The 19679-nt window shown below is 40.3% G+C and overlaps 1 protein-coding gene across 3 annotated transcripts in view; it reads right to left on the bottom strand.

Moving 5' to 3' along the window:
* Window positions 1-4556, bottom strand: part of LOC115218320 (anoctamin-7-like) — a 139235-nt gene extending 134679 nt beyond the window's left edge. For 2 of the 3 annotated variants that reach the window (XM_036508460.1, XM_036508461.1), the window contains exon 1: window positions 4516-4556. The gene's annotated coding sequence lies outside the window, so the exon portion shown is untranslated. The remainder of the gene's footprint in view (window positions 1-4515) is intronic. The other variant, XM_036508462.1, reaches the window with a different exon arrangement.
* Between the last annotated feature and the right edge of the window lie 15123 nt (window positions 4557-19679).

Raw genomic sequence — 19679 nt, 5'->3', positions numbered from 1 at the left:
CATCTCCTCCTAAGATGTACAATTTTGTTTCTCATCAAAAGTGAAACTAATCAATAAGATTATGATTCTTTAGGATGGATAAATGGTGCCAAAGAAACTGCATGTCCCCACCTCATCACTAATAACGTAAACAAACGTAATATCACATCATGGCTTTTATCTAAGAAAATAATTATTTTTCTTTTTTCCCGTGAAGCTTGGTTTGATGTTCTGTTGCTTGCAACGAGAATATCTAAAAGGTGGAAGAAGTCATAATGTAATCTTGTTTATTATAGGCACAATGCCAGGGATTTTCGGGAAGGGGGCTAGTCGATTACATCTACCTCATTGCTCAATTGATACTTATTCTATCGGCTTCGAAGGGGTGAAAGAGAAAGTCGACCTTGGCGGAGTTTGAACTCAGAACGTAAAAAATGGAAGAAATGCCGCCAAGCCTTTTGGCCAGTGCTCTAACGATTCTTCCAGCTCGACGCCTTACATTCAATGTATAATAATAATAATAATGTAACAAACAGCAATTTTTGTAGATTTTGTAATTCTAGCCAAGCCCTAGCAGAAGAAGTTCGACTTGAAAAAAAAAAAGAACTTGTCACAACACATTTGAAGTTTTCTGTCACTTTTAATTAGCACGACTTCTTGAAAGGTAAAGTGCAATCAGTGTTAGATGGCTAATTAATGAAAGTTCTAAGGCAGGTTGGTATTTAAAGAAGAAATCAGTTCAAATAACGTTCTTAATTATGGGGATTATTCCGCCACCAAAGCCTCAAACACTAAGTACTGTTGTGTATGCTCTGTTGACCAACTGTTGACCATAGGCAATAGAAACCTAACAAACCGAAGTCTCCCCACCTCTCTCTCTATATATATATCTCTCTATCTATCTATCTATCTATCCATTTATCTCTACCATACATACGCAAACTCATACACACTAACGTTCTTGGAATAATACAATTTAATTAAGTGTTAAGAATCAAAAGTGAGTTGTTGAAATGAGTGTTTACCATTTGAGAGCATGTGCTGAAACAGTGAGTGGTTTGGTTGGTATAAAACACAAACACTAATTGGTAGAGTGGATGAGTTCATTTGAGTCCGGTATTTATCAGAGTTTAAACACGAGGTCTTGACATCAAATAAGTAGGGGTTGACTCATTATTTCATTACCGACAAGTATGTAATGTACAAAACTGTCATTTAATCTCTCTTCACACGCTAAATTTTAATCCGATCACACATACCAACCTGGGTTTGTTTCTCTATACTTATGGAAGTTTTCGAAGCCACCGTTTGTTGTATAGGACGATGACTCGGGTTCCAGAACCATTATCTCCCTGGCAACAACTTTGTCTGGAGACATTAACAATCATTAAAGAAGTTACATGGCCAGTTTGGTGTCACATGTATACTGTTGACTATTTCAGTAGGTTAAGTGGTATATAACAGACACAAATATATGCTTAAAGTATAACGGTCAATTAGCACTCATGATTCGGTGTTGACAAGTCGAAAAAAAAAAGAAGCGACGACAAGCAGATTTTCAAGTGTGAACTTTTCCTTTTGTTTAGATGACTGAGGGTGGTCACCGCGAAAACCTTATAAGGCATAAAATCGTTTTAAATTCGACTTAACTTTTTCCCTTCGTACATTTAATTGCAAGTTCTTAATTTGAGAAAAATAGTGAAGATTTTTATTCTTGGGAAAGTAAAAATAATATTGTATTGTGTCTTAGAAATAACCAGGAAATATACTTCGTCTGAGTAGGTCTTGTCCCTGCTAAAACCATCCATCCATCCACCCCTCTATCCATCTTCTCTACCCATTATTCCTGGGAGAGTTGTAGGGGTAGAGTCATCAGGCATCTTACTCCATAGCATCCTTCAAAAGCAACCATCGTTACATTTTTCGGTTGGATTCCCAAGCGTGACCAATTGAGGCAATGAATATTATCCAGCCATCCCGTTCTTGATCAGTTCCTTGGTCTCCTACCGGTTGGATCAGCAGGAAGAATCTGCCTTGCCGTTCTTTCTTGCGACATTCTAATCACATGTCCGATGTACCGGAGATATGACCTCTCAATTATGGAGAAGTTGCGACTCGACCTGGAGAAACTCCTTAACCTCCGAAATACGCACCCTGACGAGTAACATTACTCTAGAGGGATCTTTCGAATGAACTCCATTGTTATTATTACAGGCAAAATATTTGTGATAAATGAGTGAGCTGAAGGTCTTCTAAGGACATCTATGTCTTTGGGATATAATGGAATATGTCTAGGTATGAATTTTCGCAAGAACATTACAATGAATTATTTGATAAACAGGGTGTTTGTTGTTTTAAATCACGATTTCTATTTTAATTTAGTTTCCGATAAGAATGCATTACATAAAGGCGGTGAGTGCTCTAGCATGGCCTGGCCGTAGTGGCTAAAATTAATAACCAAAGCATGTATCACATGTCAGCCGTAAATAAATACAATACATTCGTTAAAGAACAATTCCGATAAAACTTGGCAGTTATGCGATTCATAATTAGCAAGTCGGACTAACATGCCTCTTACGTGATCTGGTCACACTGAATTGCTTTATTCTTATTTATTGTATCATAACTGCCTACCGGGACTCTAGTTACAGTCACAAACTTTTTTCCAGATAATATCTCCTAGTCCTATAGTAAGTATTACAACATAGCAGTTACGTGGGCCATGATTTATAGAGATCGAATCAGATTATCGAATATGAGGTTGAGACCCATTCAAATGTGTTGGCATGTTTGTAAAAAGGGGGTGATGGGGAGCAGGGGTTTCTGAATTGCTAAGCTTTGAACAAGATAACGAATGACCGAAGGAAAAGAACTGCAAAGATATGGCCGAAAGAGATGCACTCTACATAAATACATGCTTCAAAGTATATCTACCTCTAATTTTTCATATCTATAACCACTCGTGCAATGCAAAAACGTTCGTCACTTCTATTTATGTTTTATCTCCTCTCATCGACATTTTCATCCATCCCCTTCTTCTAGTATCTTTCTATCTACTTATCCATCTGTTTATCTAATAATTCATCTATTTTAGACATAGTCACAAGAATCCTAAGAAACGTGCGGTGGTCCGAATCAGCAACAATCAATCTATCTCCCAACGTGTCTATTTAGTATCTATTTGTCTATATGCCAATGTGTGCATTCATTTAGATACCTATGTGTCTATTCTTCAATTAGCCGAGCTAACAAGCTGGTTTGCAAGTTAACTATTTGAGCTTTCTACCTTTTTTCTTTCCATTCATTTTTGCTCACATGTCTTTTATTATTATTATTATTTACAAGACAAGTTAAAATTTTTCAGAAACTTGTTTTATAAACGTGTGAACAGTGAAAGAATTTGAACACATTGACGGACGAACTTAACAGCTGAATATCGTGCAATAAGAATGGAATAATTTAGTAGTGGAATCCCTTGAAGCAGGCAGACAATGTATTGGCTGTGGTCAGCGCTAGCTAGGTATGTCGCCTAATGGAATAATTGAGTAGCTGAAGAAACCTTTATGTACTTTTATTTCTATTGTTCCTCTTTTCATTCCAAAATAAACATCTCGTGGTTTAGTTTCGGACTAACCCGGAGCCACGCAAAAACAACAGCTGCAGCAGCATCTAGTGGTTTATCGTAGGTCTGTTCGGTCAGGGTTAATCTGGGACTATACAACAATATCTGGGGGTTTTATCAAATCATCACAGGTCCGTTTGTTTTGAGCTTACCTGGGGCTCGGCAGCAACAGGGAAATCAACATCTTGTCGATATGTTTAGATAGAAATATGGACAGAAGCGCGTTTTTTCTATACGCAGTCATTCATTCTGAATTCGTTATACATACATATATATATATATATATATATATATATATATGTGTGTGTGTGTGTGGTGTGTGTGTGTGTGTGTGTGTGGTGTGTGTGTGTGTGGTGTGTGTGTGTGTGTGTGTGTATTATATATATATGCATGTATGTATATATGTATGTATGTATGTATATTGCCAAGTCCTGCTGCTTCGCAAAGAAAATATTTTTCTCCGGAAAGAAAATACCTCACACATACTCACTAACACACACACACACACACTTTATCATTCGATCACATTATGAAACAAAGGAAAGAAGTGATAATATTACTATAGCTGCTGTTGCTGCAGTTGTTGCGAAGGATAATGATGATGACGATGATGGTGGTGGTGATGATGATGACGATGATGATGATGATGATGATGATGGTGATGGTGATGATGATGATGATGATGGTGGTGATGATGATGAAAGTGGTGGTGGTGATGGTGGTGGTGATGAAGAGGAGGATAAGGGGGGTGAGGCATATTTGTGGTGAAGCAATAATAATAATAATAATAATAATAATAATAATAATAACGATGATGATGATGATGAGAAGGGACAATTGATGGTTGGTGACGATGCACTTTAAGAGATGCTACACAAAAAGAAGGGAGTCGAAAGTCGAACATGTTACCTTACCTTATAGCAGCGAGTATACCGTATCCAATATTTGCCAGAGAGAGAGAGTAATAATAATAACCAACGACTAAGAAGAAGCAGCGGGAAATAACATGGGTTTGTAGTAACTACAAGACGGAGAAGAACATCTTACTACACACAGCTTAGCAGCAGTAATAGTAGCAGCAGTAGCCGCAACAGCAGCAGCAGGAGCAGTAACACTGCTAGTAGTAACAGTAGTAGTAGTAGTAGTAGTGGTAGTAATAGTAGTATGCGTGCGGTGGCGTCGGGTGAGGTTAGGTGCCCGCCCCCCCCCTATCGACAGGGAAGACAGAAGTGCAACTGCTATTGACGTCTAAATACATAATAAATAATAATAATGTCTTATTTCGTCGTCGTCGACTCCTTTCTTCTTTTCTTCTTCAAAATATTATTATTATCTATTTTTTGTATTTTTTTTTATTTCATATTTTTCTCCTCCCGCTCCCGCTCCCCGCTCTCCTCCCCCCCCCCCCCCCCCCACTTCTGCCTTGCTCCGCCTCATCCTCCTTAACCCCCCACCCCCACTCCCACTCCACCTCTCACACACGCGCGCGCTCCGCTCCGCTCGCTCAGCCTTAAGGCTTTCCTTCTTGTTGTCAAATTGGTCTCCTTTTTTTCTTTCTGGTCGTCTTTAAAAATCGCTTTACCTTGGCTTTGGCTGTTTTGTCATCTTTGTCGCCGTCGCCGCCGTCATCATCACCATCACCATCACCATCATCACTACCTCATCACTATTCTTTCTACCGCACCACCATCGCTACCATCAACTTACCTTCGTCGTCGTTGCCGTCCTCTTCCTCCTCCTCTTCTCCTCCTCATCATCATCATCATCATCCTCATCATCATCATCATCATCATCATCATCATCATCATCATCATCATTATCATTGTATCTACCTCATCACCATCAACTTCCCCCTCTTCCTCCTCCTCATCCTCATTATCATCATCATCATCATCATCATTATCATTATATCTACCTCATCACCATCAACTTCCCCCTCTTCCTCCTCCTCATCCTCATTATCATCATCATCATCATCATCATCATCATTATATCATTATATCAACCTCATCACCATCAACTTCCCCCTCGTCCTCCACCTCCTTCTCATCATCATCATCATCATCAGTCGTTTCCTTTTTCCACTACCTGCTCTTCTCAACGTGCTGCTTGTAACCATGGCTCCAAACTCCAGGCTCCAAACTCCAGGCTCCAGGCTCCAGGTCTCCCACGTGTGACAAATGAAGTTCACCCACTAAAAGAAAGAAAAAGAAAAAAAGGGGCCGGGAGGAGGAGGTGCTAAGGACACCTTCGAGACACCTTCGAGATGTCCTTATCCTTACCTTAAATTACGTCGTCATTTAGACTGGTGTTGCTAAGAGCAACGGGGGCTTCTGTTATTTTAAGTGATCGACGCAAGTGTCACTCAGACGATCAACAAGGCTCACTCATCACCTTTTGTCACTCGTCGCTGTGTTTACAGGAAATACGTAACGGAATCGATTGATTGGATTGTCATCGCAATATATAATAAAGTAAATATTTACTGTTTACGATGGTAAGCAAGTGATATAGCGGTGGCAATGTGGGTGGCGGTGGTGGTACGATGGTGGTGGTGGCGGTGGTGTTGTTTAACCCCAGGTCAGACCTGGTCGGGCAGGCTTATCTTTTATTCTTTTACTCTCTTTTACTCGTTTCAGTCATTTGACTGTGGCCATGCTGGAGCACCGCCTTTAGTCGAGAAAATCGACCCCCCCCCCAGGACTTATTCTTTTGTAAGCCTAGTATTTATTCTATCGGTCTGTTTTGCCGAACTGCTAAGTTACGGGGACGTAAGCACACCAGCATCGGTTGTCAAGCGATGCTGGGACGACAAACCCAGACACACAAACATACACACGCACATATATATATATATATATATATATATATATATATATATATATATATATATATATATATATATATATATATATATTATATATATATATATATACATATATACGACGGGCTTCTTTTAGTTTCCGTCTACCAAATCCACTCACAAGGCTTTGGTCGGCCCGAGGCTATAGTAGAAGACACTTGCCCAACGTACCGTGCAGTGGGACTGAACCCGGAACCATGTGGTTGATAAGCAAGCTACTTACCACACAGTCGCTCCTGCGCCTATCTTTTATTTATCTTTAATCCTTTACTTGTTTCAGTCATTGGACTGCGACCATGCTGGGGGAACCGCCTTGAAGGGTTTAGTCGACCGAATCGACCCCAGTACTCATGCTTTTTTAAAGCCTCGTACTTATTCTATCTTTTTTTTTTTGTAGAACCGCTAAGTTACGGGAACGTAAACAAACCAACACTAGTTATCAAGCGGTGGTGCAAGCACAACACGCGCACACACACACAAACACACACATACACACACACACGTATAGTTCAAATTTACAGAAAACAAAAGACGAAGACAGGTGAAAGAACAACAAGCAGCAGGTGTATTAGTTTGACGCTTGGAAAGAATGGAAAAGTCTTTGACGTTTCGAGCCGATGCTCTTCGACAGAAATGGATGAGAGGGGGAAAATAGGAACAAAACGAAAAAAAAAAACAAGAGACCCACAAAATGTGCAGGGATTACCGGTTCGACATATATATTTGTTCGGTTAAACTCTTCAAGGCAGTAACCCAGCATGGCCGCAGTCCAATGACCGAAACGGATAAAAGATTCAAAAAATAAGAAAAGCAAAGACTCCCGCAATGGGGATGGGCCGACTATTTACCAAGGGAGGATCAAGACACTCCAAAGCCCCTAAAACTTTGCACTCTGGCCAGTAAACATCGTTTGTCATTGAAACCCAACACTAAACTTAGACAAGCACTTCCTCACCTGGCTGCGTTTCACTTCGCGGTAAAAACAGTGGTGCGTCGCTCAATTCGGTTCCCTCCTCATCAACTGGTACCATTTTTGGTGATGTGTGCACTTCTATTGGAGTGACCCAGTGCCACGGTCTCCGAATGTGTGTGTCACACAAATGTCGTTGAGAAGCGGATGTCGATGAATTCAGCCTGCATCCATAGCGCGGGCCGATTCCCCCCTACTCGCCGCATTGAATGACATAATTCGAAGGGGCCTCGACGCAGCTGGCCTCCTGTCACAACTGGGGCCAGTCGGTCTTGATTGCGGGAATAGTAAGCACTCCGAAGGAATAACCCTCTTCCCATACGATGGAAGTAGATCCCTGATCGAGGACGCGACGTGCTGCAACACGTTCTCCGGCTCCAACATGGCTGCAAACCCGAGTGACGCCGCCCGCAGCGCAGAGGAGCGAAAGATAAACAAATACGGAAGCTTGACCGCAGTCATTTAGCGTCGGTCGCCATCTCAGATCTCAGGTATTCTCGAACCCTGCACTGCTGATTTCCCCCGCAAAAATTGCGGCCCGTCTGAGAAATGAGCCCCGCTAGATGATGTGGCCGTTGCAGTGAGTGTCACTGGCCATTCCCCACGGCAACGCCTTTGCAATCATATCCGCAAGGCGCAGCTGACTTCGCTATTTGGTCTGAGGTGCACAACCCATTGCCTCCTCCTCCTCCTCCTCCTCCTCCTCTCCCTCCTCCTTTTTCTGCTTCTTAATTCCCTTCCCGTTTTTTTTTTCTTTTCCTTTGTTTCCTTGGTGAGGGAGTTTCGGATTTTTATCTCGATAATTTGATTTTTTTATACTTTTAATGTTTTTTCTCATTTCTCCTGTAAAAATATGTTGCTAATAAAACGGGGTTTCCATACCGTCAGATGAGAAAAAATTGCATTGTACATTCAATCGATCGCATCAACAGATTATTAGTGGGTTGTGCGCTTGACAACCCTCCAGATATCTGGCCAATAGCGTAGCTGGGAGGAGGGTGCGAAGGGGCAGTCCGCCAGGACAACGCATTTACGGAGGCGGCACTTTTGCGTCTACTAAACAGGCTTATACCTCCTGTGTAGGGAGCAAACTCAAGGGCAGTCACGGGTGGCACACACTCTTGCTACGCCACTGTCATCCCATTTTTGGCATTCATTTGACCCGGGACTGCAGTTTCATGAAAATGACAAGTGGTAGGAATGTGTGCTTCACAAACAGTGGCCACATCTGCTCGTCGTCTAAGAATCTCTGCAGATATCACAGCATCAGTCCCAGCCTACGAGCTGGCAGAAACGTTAGCACGCCGGATGAAATGCTTAGCGGTATTTCGTCTGCGTTACGTTGTGAGTTCAAATTCCGCCGAGGCCGACTTTGCCTTTCATCCTTTCGGGGTCGATAAATTAAGTACCAGTTACGCACTGGGGTGGATGTAATCGACTTAATATCTATGTCTGTCCTTGTTTGTCCCCTCTGTGTTTAGCCCCTTGTGGGTAATAAAGAAATAGGTATTTCGTCTGCCGTTACGTTCTGAGTTCAAATTCTGCCGAGGTCAACTTTGCCTTTCATCCTTTCGGGGTCGATTAAATAAGTACCAGTTACGCACTGGGGTCGATGTAATCGACTTAATCCCTTTGTCTGTCCTTGTTTGTCCTCTCTGTGTTTAGCCCCTTGTGGGTAGTAAAGAAATAGGTATGCCTCACCCACTGCATATTACGTTCTCTATGCAGAGTGTTAGCCGCAAAGGGACCTTCTGATCAAGGAAACCCGAATTTTTCACTAGAAGCAAAAGTGCAGACTTGTTTCAATGCAAAGTAGAGCACAGCTTTGTATGATAATATACAAAAGTGACGGTGCACACAGTCATAATCTTCGTCTGAACTTTTAGGGATAGCTTTCCCTATTTCTATTTCTATTGCCCACCATGTTCATAACTTCGTCCCAAATCCTATCCCCTAGAAGTCTTGACCAAGCCAATCACTGAGTACCTTTACTGGACTGTCAGTCCAGCCACAGACGACTCTACCCCCGGGTTACATAGACTTGCCTTTCTTGGTATAATGTTCAATAAAATAAGTACCAATTACGATCTTGGGTCGATGTAATCGACTAGACCCCTCCCCCTAAAACTGATGGCCAAAATTTGAAACTGTTATTATTATTGGAGAAACTCTAGGTGTCGACGAGGATCAATTAACCGGTCTGTATCGGAGAACTTTTGGGCCTGGGCCTATGGATAACTTCCAGAAATCCCTTACCTGACAGTGTTACCAAAGGGCACTACCTGTTCGGGATAAACTTTACAAGCACGAAAGTACCATCAGCCGGGCCTGCCCGAGGTGCGTGCAGAACGATGAGACCGTTCTGCACGCCCTCGTACAGTACCCGAGCATTACTGACATGTGGGTTTATGTTGAACACCTGCTGTCACGTGTGGGACGAATCCGGCTCTCAGCTGAATCCATAGTGAAGCTTGCCTTGCTACCCTCCTTTGGTCAGGAGGGGCAGGCAGTTTTTATTTGTCTGGTGGCTGTAACGAAAGAGGTAGTATGATGGACTCGTCTGAAAGGGCTAAAGTCAGACACTTTCCCCTTTGGCCAACCCCTCGACAACTTCTTCAAGTTTCACTTGAAAAGGAAGTTGAAGGTGGAGAAGGAAGTGGTGCCTTGTAGCAAGTTTGTTTAAAGGCGGGTGAATGTTGGAAGAATGGCCAGTGTGAAAGGACCAATTCTGAGCATACGCCTGTGAAAAATTAACGGAGAAGGGCTCTTGCCCTGTTGATCAGGTACTCGTGGCTTTTGTGGGTTTTTCCACGAGGACCTTTAAAGCGCGCCCCCGCCCCTTTGGGAGTTTTATTTTGTTTAATTTTTTTTATTGTTATATATACTATTTACACACTGAAATTCCTTTGTTTCGTGTCGTTTATGTTTGTGTCATGTAATCGTGGCTCCAGATGTTTCATATATAAAACGTTACAGATGTTTGCACATCGCAGAATGTACCCGTCAATGTTCGTCTAAGTCGATTTTCCTTTCTTCCCTTCTTTTATTCATTAAATTCTCGTCTGATGGATGGAATTAAGAGAGCGCATTCAAGCCCTGCATTGCCTGTGTCCTGCAATTCCTGTCCCAGTGCGCTGCATTTCTGGTGAGTAGATGCATTTCCCGTAAGTAGACTTGCAAATCTATTTCATCCTTAAAATGGCTAGTGCTGCTCCAGCTAAGAGAAAAAGGAAACCGAACGAAGAAGGACAAATGTTTCAAGAAAAATGGGAATTACATTATTTTTGTACGACGGAGAATATAAAGATACATTGTTTAATTTTTTTAACAACAGCATTGCCACAACGAAAGAATACAACTTGAAAAGACATTATGAAATGAAACACCGATCTTATGATAAATATGAAGGTCCAATGCGTGTTTCAAGACTCACGGAATTGAAGGCTAACTTGACACAGCAACGGACCTATTTCTTCACTACCCACAATGGGCTAAACAGAGAGAGGACAAACAAGGACAGACAAACGGATTAAATCGATTATATCGACCCCAGTGCGTAACTGGTACTTATTTAATCGACCCCGAAAGGATGAAAGGCAAAGTTGACCTCGGCGGAATTTGAACTCAGAACGTAGCGGCAGACGAAATACCACTAAGCATTTCGCCCGGCGTGCTAACAATTCTGCCAACTCGCCGCCTTACAGCAACGGACCTGTTTAATGAAGAATTAGAAAGGGAATGTCATTTCAATGATAAATTACTGGTGGTGTTATGAGTGCTTGTAAAAACTAGAGCTGAAATAGGTAATGAAAGACTTTGTTAGGATTTGATGGAGACCAAGATGAAATGACGACCGACATGAAGATCACCCAATACAGACAGCGTTTGTTAGGTTGTGACCTGTGTAAATTAACATCAGATAAAATAAATCAAATGACACAAGGACACATTACATTGTAAGAAAAATATTCTGCGATAATTTTCATTAAATGACTTCAGTTATAATTGATGTGAGTGCAGCCCTCATGACAACACAAATGTGACCCGTTATGGTCCCTCGATGGACCCTCAGTTTGATATGCCTGTTCTATAGTGCTTTTCAAACTTTTGCTGGAGCGGAACCCCAAGGAAACATTCCACTGGCTCGAGGAACCCCTGTGCAATAATTTAATAGTCTTATGCACACATATCTGCACAGGAGAATTAAAAATTACTGCCGATTTTAGCAGTTTTGTAACTTCTTGCGGAACCCCTGGACTGTACTGGCGGAACTCTAAGGTTCCTAGGAACCCTGGTTGAAAATCACTGCTATACATCCTTTGTCACTGAACCAGCATTGAGACGCTGAGTAAAAAAAACTGAATCTTTCCAGTCTCTAAGTAAAAAAAAATATCACTAGCAGTACTTACAATAAGTTCTCAGACAGCTTTGCCAACATTATCTTCCAAACCATTGTTGTAACCTTTTATTCTACAGAGCTAACATATTTAGGAAAAGCCTGGAAGACAGAAGCTCCTATTTTCAATTCCCTATAGACGATAATTATCGTGTTTATATACAAAAACATATTTATGGATTTGTTACAGTTCTTTTGAAGTATAGTTTCAAGTTGTTGTCTCTGTTGCTGTTGTTGTTGTTCTTCTTCTTCTTCCTCTTTTGTGAGTGTGTGTCTGTAAGCATGTGTATATGTTTCTCAAAGCCAGTTACATCGATAATTAACACATATTTACATTAAGCTAAGGGTCAATAATTGACTGTAAATGTTCAATATTATGATTGGATCTCACAACAGAGTCAGTTTCAGTGAACATCAAGTGATGTCAAACATGTTATTTTAAACACCACTTAAATCATCACAGAATAACAAAAGCCAATAGAGAACCTAAAGAACAAAAGCAGTGCTGAGTCAATATACGCTATGAATTCATTTAGAGAGAATATGATCCAGTGGTCCAACAAGTCTTCTTAATGTGGGATTTAATGTGCAAATAACGAAGTGAAAACTGGCCAATCTATTCATGTAATATTGGCATGGAAAATAAATGCAGTCATCATCGGCAAATATTTAGGGTTTCTTTTTTTTTGTAGCTTAATTTCTGCCCATGAAAAACCAATTGGAAAATTAATGTTAACCTATTTTATGCTCCATGGGTGCATTAAAATTAGCCAGCAAGAAGTGACGATGCTGTTAGTCAATGACTCTCTCTCTCTCTTTCACTCTTTTACTTGTTTCAGTCATTTGACTGCGGCCATGCTGGAGCACCGCCTTTAGTCGAGCAAATCGACCCCGGGACTTATTCTTTTTGTAAGCCTAGTACTTATTCTATCGGTCTCTTTTTGCCGAACCGCTAAGTGACGGGGACGTAAACACACCAGCAATGCTAGGGGGACAAACACAGACACACAAACATATACACACACACTTATATATATATACATATATACGACAGGCTTCTTTCAGTTTCCGTCTACCAAATCCACTCACAAGGCATTGGTCGGCCCGGGGCTATAGCAGAAGACACTTGCCCAAGATGCCACGCAGTGGGACTGAACCCGGAACCATGTGGTTGGTTAGCAAGCTACTTACCACACAGCCACATTTGTTTCAGTGATTTGGATGAGGTCATGCTGGAGCACCTCCTGGAAGGATTTAGTCAAACAAATAAATTTATTTTTAAATCTGGCACAATATTTTCTTTGTCTCTTTTGCCAAACTGCTCAGTCACGAGAATGTAAACAAACGAGTAACAGAGACAAACGCACACAGTATACATACATACACATGCACATACACCCACACATAGATAGATACACAGACAGTTAGATATATAGACAAGTGACAGACAGACAGGTTCGAGTTCGGCTTCGTTTGGCGAACTGCTACGTCATTTTATCGATCTTGTTTGTCGAACCGCTAAGTCATTTTATCGAAACCATTGGCGAACCGCTACGTCATTTTATCTATCTCGTTTGGCGAACCGCTAAGTCATTTTATCGATCTTGTTTGTCGAACCGCTAAGTCATTTTATCGAACCCGTTTGTCGAACCGCTACGTTATTTTATCAATCTTGATTGGCGAGCCGCTACATCATTTTATTGATCTCGTTTGTCGAACCGCTAAGTCATTTTATCGATCTCGTTTGGCGAACTACGACGTCATTTTATTTATCTCGTTTGGCGAACCGCTACGTCATTTTATCGATGTGGTTTGTCGAACCGCTAAGTCATTTTATCGAACCCGTTTGTCGAACCGCTACGTTATTTTATCAATCTTGATTGGCGAGCCGCTACATCATTTTATTGATCTCGTTTGTCGAACCGCTAAGTCATTTTATCGATCTCGTTTGGCGAACTACGACGTCATTTTATTTATCTCGTTTGGCGAACAGCTACGTCATTTTATCGATGTGGTTTGTCGAACCGTTCAGTCATTTTATCAATCTTGTTTGGCGAACCGCTCAGTTATTTTATCAATCTCGTTTGGCGAACCTCTACGTTATTTTATTGATCTTGTTTGTCGAACCGCGAAGTCATTTTATCGAACCCGTTTGTCGAACCGCTACTTCATTTTATCGAACCCTTTTGGCGAACCGCTACGTCATTTTATCGATCTGGTTAGCGAACCGCTAAGTCATTTTATCGATCTCGTTTGTCGAAACGCTACATCATTTTATCGATCTGATTTGTCGAACCGTTACGTCATTTTATCGATCTCGTTTGGAGAACCACTGTCATTCTATCGATCTCGTTTGGCGAACTGCTATGTCATATTATCGATTTCGTTTGTCGAAACGCTCAGTTATTTTATCGATCTGGTTTGTCGAACCGTTACGTCATTTTATCGATCTCGTTTGGGGAACCACTATGTCATTCTATCGATCTCGTTTGGCGAACTGCTACGTCATTTTATCGATCCCGTTTGTCGAACCGCTACGTCATTTTATCAATCTTGTTTGGCGAACCGCTACTTTATTTTATTGATGTCGTTTGGCGAACCGCTACGTCATTTTATCGATCTCGTTTGGTGAACCACTATGTCATTCTATCGATCTCGTTTGGCGAACTGCTAAGTCATTTTATCGATATCGTTTGTCGAAACGCTCAGTTATTTTATCGATCTGGTTTGTCGAACGGCTCAGTCATTTTATCGATATCGTTTGCCGAACCTCTATGTCATTTTATCGAAACCGTTTGGCAAACCGCTACGTCATTTTATCGAACCAGTTTGTCGAACCGCAACGTCATTTTATCGACCTCGTTTGGCGAACCGCTACATCATTTTATCGAAACAGTTTGGCGAACCGCTATGTCATTTTATCGATATCGTTTGGCGAACAGCTACGTCATTTTATCAATCTCATTTGGCGAACCGCTAGGTCATTTTATCGAACTCGTTTGTCGAACCGCTACGTTATTTTATCGATACCATTTGGCAAACTGCTATGTCAATTTATCGATCGCGTTTGTCGAACCGCCAAGTCATTTTATCGATCTCGTTTGGCGAACCGCTGCGTCATTTTATCGATCTCGTTTGGCGAACCGCTACGTCATTTTATCAATCTAGTTTGGCGAACCGCTAAGTCATTTTATCGATATCGTTTGTCGAAACGCTACATCATTTTATCGATCTGATTTGTCGAACCGTTACGTCATTTTATCGATCTCGTTTGGCGAACCACTATGTCATTCTATCGATCACGTTTGGCGAACTGCTATGTCATTTTATCGATTTCGTTTGTCGAAACGCTCAGTTATTTTACCGATCTGGTTTGTCGAACCGTTACGTCATTTTATCGATATCGTTTGGAGAACCACTATGTCATTCTATCGATCTCGTTTGGCGAACTGCTACGTCATTTTATCGATCCCGTTTGTCGAACCGCTACGTCATTTTATCAATCTTGTTTGGCGAACTGCTACTTTATTTTATTGATGTTGTTTGGCGAACCGCTACGTCATTTTATTGATTTCGTTTGTCGAACCGCTACGTCATTTTATCGATCTCGTTTGGCGAACCGCTACGTCATTTTATCGATCTTGTTTGGCGAACCGCTACGTCATTTTATCGATTTCGTTTGTCGAACCGCGAAGTCAATTTATCGATCTTGTTTGCTGAACCGCTACGTCATTCTATCGATCTCGTTTGGCGAACCGCTAAGTCATTTTATCGATCGCATTTGTCGAACTGCTACGACATTTTATCGATTTCGTTTGGCGAACCGCTAAGTCATTTTATCGATCTAGTTTGGCGAACCGCTGTCATTTTATCGATCGCATTTGTCGAACCGCTGTCATTTTATCGATCTTGTTTGCCGAACCGCTGCGTCATTTTATCGATCTCGTTTGGCGAACCGCTACGTTATTTTATTGGTCTTGTTTGTCGAACCGATACGTCATTTTATTGATTTCCTTTGGCGAACCGCTACGTCATTTTATCAATCTCGTTTGGCGAACCGCTATGTCATTTATCGCTAAATGACATGACGGTAAACGACGTTAAATGAGGTGACGGTAAACGATGTTAAATGATGTTAAATCACGTTAAATGACATGACGTTAAATGACGTGATGTAAAATGACGTTAAATGACTATATATGTGTGACGTTAAGTTAAGCTAAATGACGTTACGCTAAGTGACGTTAATTGACGTTAAATGACGTCATAGTAAATACGTTAAATAACATGACGTTAAATGACGTTATATGGGTAACGTTAAATTACGCTAAATGACGTGACATTAAATGTCATAGTAAACGACGTTAAATGACGTGATGTAAAATGACATTAAATGACGTTATATGGGTGACGTTAAATTACGTTAAATGATGTCATAGTAAATAACGCTAAATTACCTGATGCTAAACGACGTTAAATGACGTGATGTAAAATGACGTTAAATGACGTTATATGGGTAACGTTAAATTACAATAAATGACGTGACGTTAAATGACATTAAATGATGTCATAGTAAATAACGTCAAATGACGTGACGGTAAACGACATTAAATGATGCTAAATGAAATGATGTTAAATGACGTGATGTTCGGGTTCAGCTTCGGCTTCGGCTTCAGGTTCGGGATCGGGTTCGGGTTCGGGTTCGGGATCGGGTCCGGCTTCGGGTTCGGGCTCGGCTCTGGCTTTGGGTTCGGGCTCGGCTTTGGGATCGGGTCCGGCTTCAGGTTCGGGTTCGGGTTCGAGTTCGAGTTCAGGCTCGGTTTCGGCTTCGAATGTGTGTGTTTGTCATATATATATATATATACACACACACACAGATGCATTATATATGTAATAAGATAATATATATGTTGCATACGTTTATACTACAGGATATTCCATTCTTCAAGAGTCAACTGGCAATCATGACATTTTTGGCACTTTCCAATAGCATCATGCTTCTTAGTGATACCAAACAGCTTTGATACAAACCACCAGGAACATACAAGATCTTTCAACCTGTAATGTAGCATGTTTTTTCACCTATCATCCAGTCAGCCATGGCACCAAATCAAAACCATACAGCAACTATTTTGTATTATTAATTGGTAAAGGATTTGTACCTCATGCATTGACCCGACCTCACACACACATCATCATCATTATCTAGCATCCATATTCCATGCTAGCATGGGTTAGATGGTTTGACAGGATGTATATCCAAGGACAGCATTGAGTCCCAGTGTCTGCTTTGATAAGGGTTTTATGGTTTAATGCCCTTTGTAATGCTTCACAGCATGGATTGGGTGCTTTTTTTCCATGCTACTTGCACTATTGAGGTCGCCATGCAGTTTGCCAAACTATGAGCCTTAGATGGGAAGGAGAGCAGGGGACACAGATGCATGCTTGGGAATAGAGAGATTACAATACAACAGTGGGGGGGGGGGGTAAAGCAGATTTTTGTATAGGGGTCTTGCATGACTTACCTGGCGATTCACATTTGTAGAGAAAAGGGGCAGAAAGACATACACACATATGTTAGTAGGGGTAAGTGGGAGAAAAGAACACATATATATATACACATATTTACACACATACACACATTACTAAGGCAAAGGAAGGGATACACACACACATATTTACATATACATATATATATATATTCCAACTTTTTTAAGTTCAATTCATATTTTTATGATTAAAGTTTCCCCTGTTTGAAACATTTTGATTTTCCCCTGATATACCATTTTTTTTCTGTTTTTGCATCAGTTTGGCAAAATGTTTGAGATGCGAAGAAAAATGAAATGAAATCGTTTTTAACTATGTTTTATTTTTAAAATCATAATATTTAATTTGAATTGACATTAAATATACAATAAAAATACATTTGAAAAAAATTATTATTGCATTTCCTTTTATAGTATGAGACTATTTCTTTGATATATACAATGGTAATGTTTGCTTTGTTAAAGACTAGTGTAAAATATTAGTAAAAGTCGATCCATGAGCAATGCATTAAACACTCACATCCATCTTGTATACAATTTAATGTGAGGAAAAGAGCAGTCAACTTATGAACGTTTCTGTAAACAATGTTAATTCTATACTACACACAATGTTATGCAATACATACGAAATATATGTGATATATATATATTTATATATATATTTATATATCTATATATATATATATATATATATAAAGCTGTAGTTATCTGTGTATGGCAGGTTTGGTAGCCTTCAACTAACACTATCTCCTCCGAGACCCTGCAGCAGAAGTTGACCAAAATTAAGAGTATGATAGAAGAAGGCTTGCTCTTCATTCTGTAGAAGAAAAAATTCAAATCGGACCATGTTAACACCAAAAATTATTTACATCAAAAAGGTGCTTTTTGTCTATGAAAATCCCGATTTTTTACGATTTTTTTACTGCTGTGTCGCCATTTTTCGGTGTATTTCAACCAGAAAAATGTTCCCTTAAAGAGAATACAAGCTACATAATGCAAAATTTTTACTTTTCAAAAATTCCAATTCTAAAGGGTCAAAACAAACCTGATCAACGCCGGGCGATACTGCTAGTATATATGTATATGTAATATAATATGTGACAATTATTCGGTTGCAATAATAAAACGCCAAGTTTCGGACGTCAGGGCAGAAATCTGCTCTGGCATCATGTCAGTTACTAAGACTTTGTTGTTTGTCTTAATAACTGATGTGATGCCAGAGCAGATTTCCTCCCTACATCCAAAACCCAGAGTTTTGTTATGGCAACTAAATAATTGTCACATATTATATTACAGATAAATTCCTCTATTTACATAATATCAGGGTCTCTTTCTCTTTTTTGCTGTCATACTATTACTATATATATATATATATATATATATATATATATATATATATATATATATATATATATATAGGCGTAAGAGTGGCTGCGTGGTAAGTAGCTTGCTTACCAACCACATAGTTCTGGGTTCAGTCCCACTGCGTGGCACCTTGGGCAATTGTCTTCTACTATAACCTCAGGCCAACCAAGCCTTGTGAGTGGATTTGGTAGCCGGAGACTGAAAGAAGCCCATCGTATATATGTATATATATATATATATATATATATATATATATATATATATATTATATATATATATGTATGTATGGTATGTTTGTGTGTCTGTGTTTGTCCCCCCAACATTGCTTGACAACCAATGCTGGTGTGTTTACATCCCCGTAACTTAGCGGTTCAGCAAAAGGAACAATAGAATAAGTACTAGGCTTACAAAGAATAAGTCCTGGGGTCGAGTTGCTCGACTAAAGGTAGTGCTCCAGCATGACCACAATCAAATGACTGAAACAAGTAAAAGAATAAAAGAATAGGCACAGGAGTGGCTGAGTGGTAAGAATCATGCTTACCAACCACATGGTTCCAGGTTCAGTCCCATTTCGTGACACCTTGGGCAAGTGTCTTCTACTTTAGCCTCAGGCCAACCAAAGCATTGCGAGTGGATTTGGTAGGCAAAAAGTGAAAGAAACCCGTCATATATGTTTATAAATGTATGTATTTGTGTGTCTGTGTTTGTCCTTCCACCATCGTGTGATAACCGATGTTGGTGGGTTTACGTCCCTGTAACTTAGCAGTTTGGCAAAAGAGACCAATAGAATAAGTACTTGGCTTACAAAAAAGTTGATTTGTTCGATTGAAGGCAGTGCTACAGCATGGCCACAGTCAAATGACTGACACAAGTAAAAGAATGTGCATGTGTGTATGTGTGTGTATATATATATATATATATATATATATATATATATA

This window comes from Octopus sinensis, linkage group LG13 (genome assembly GCF_006345805.1).
Source record: "Octopus sinensis linkage group LG13, ASM634580v1, whole genome shotgun sequence".
NCBI lineage: Eukaryota > Metazoa > Mollusca > Cephalopoda > Octopoda > Octopodidae > Octopus > Octopus sinensis.
The sequence above is the reverse complement of the archived record's forward strand: the minus strand, read 5'-3'. Positions and strand labels throughout refer to the sequence as shown.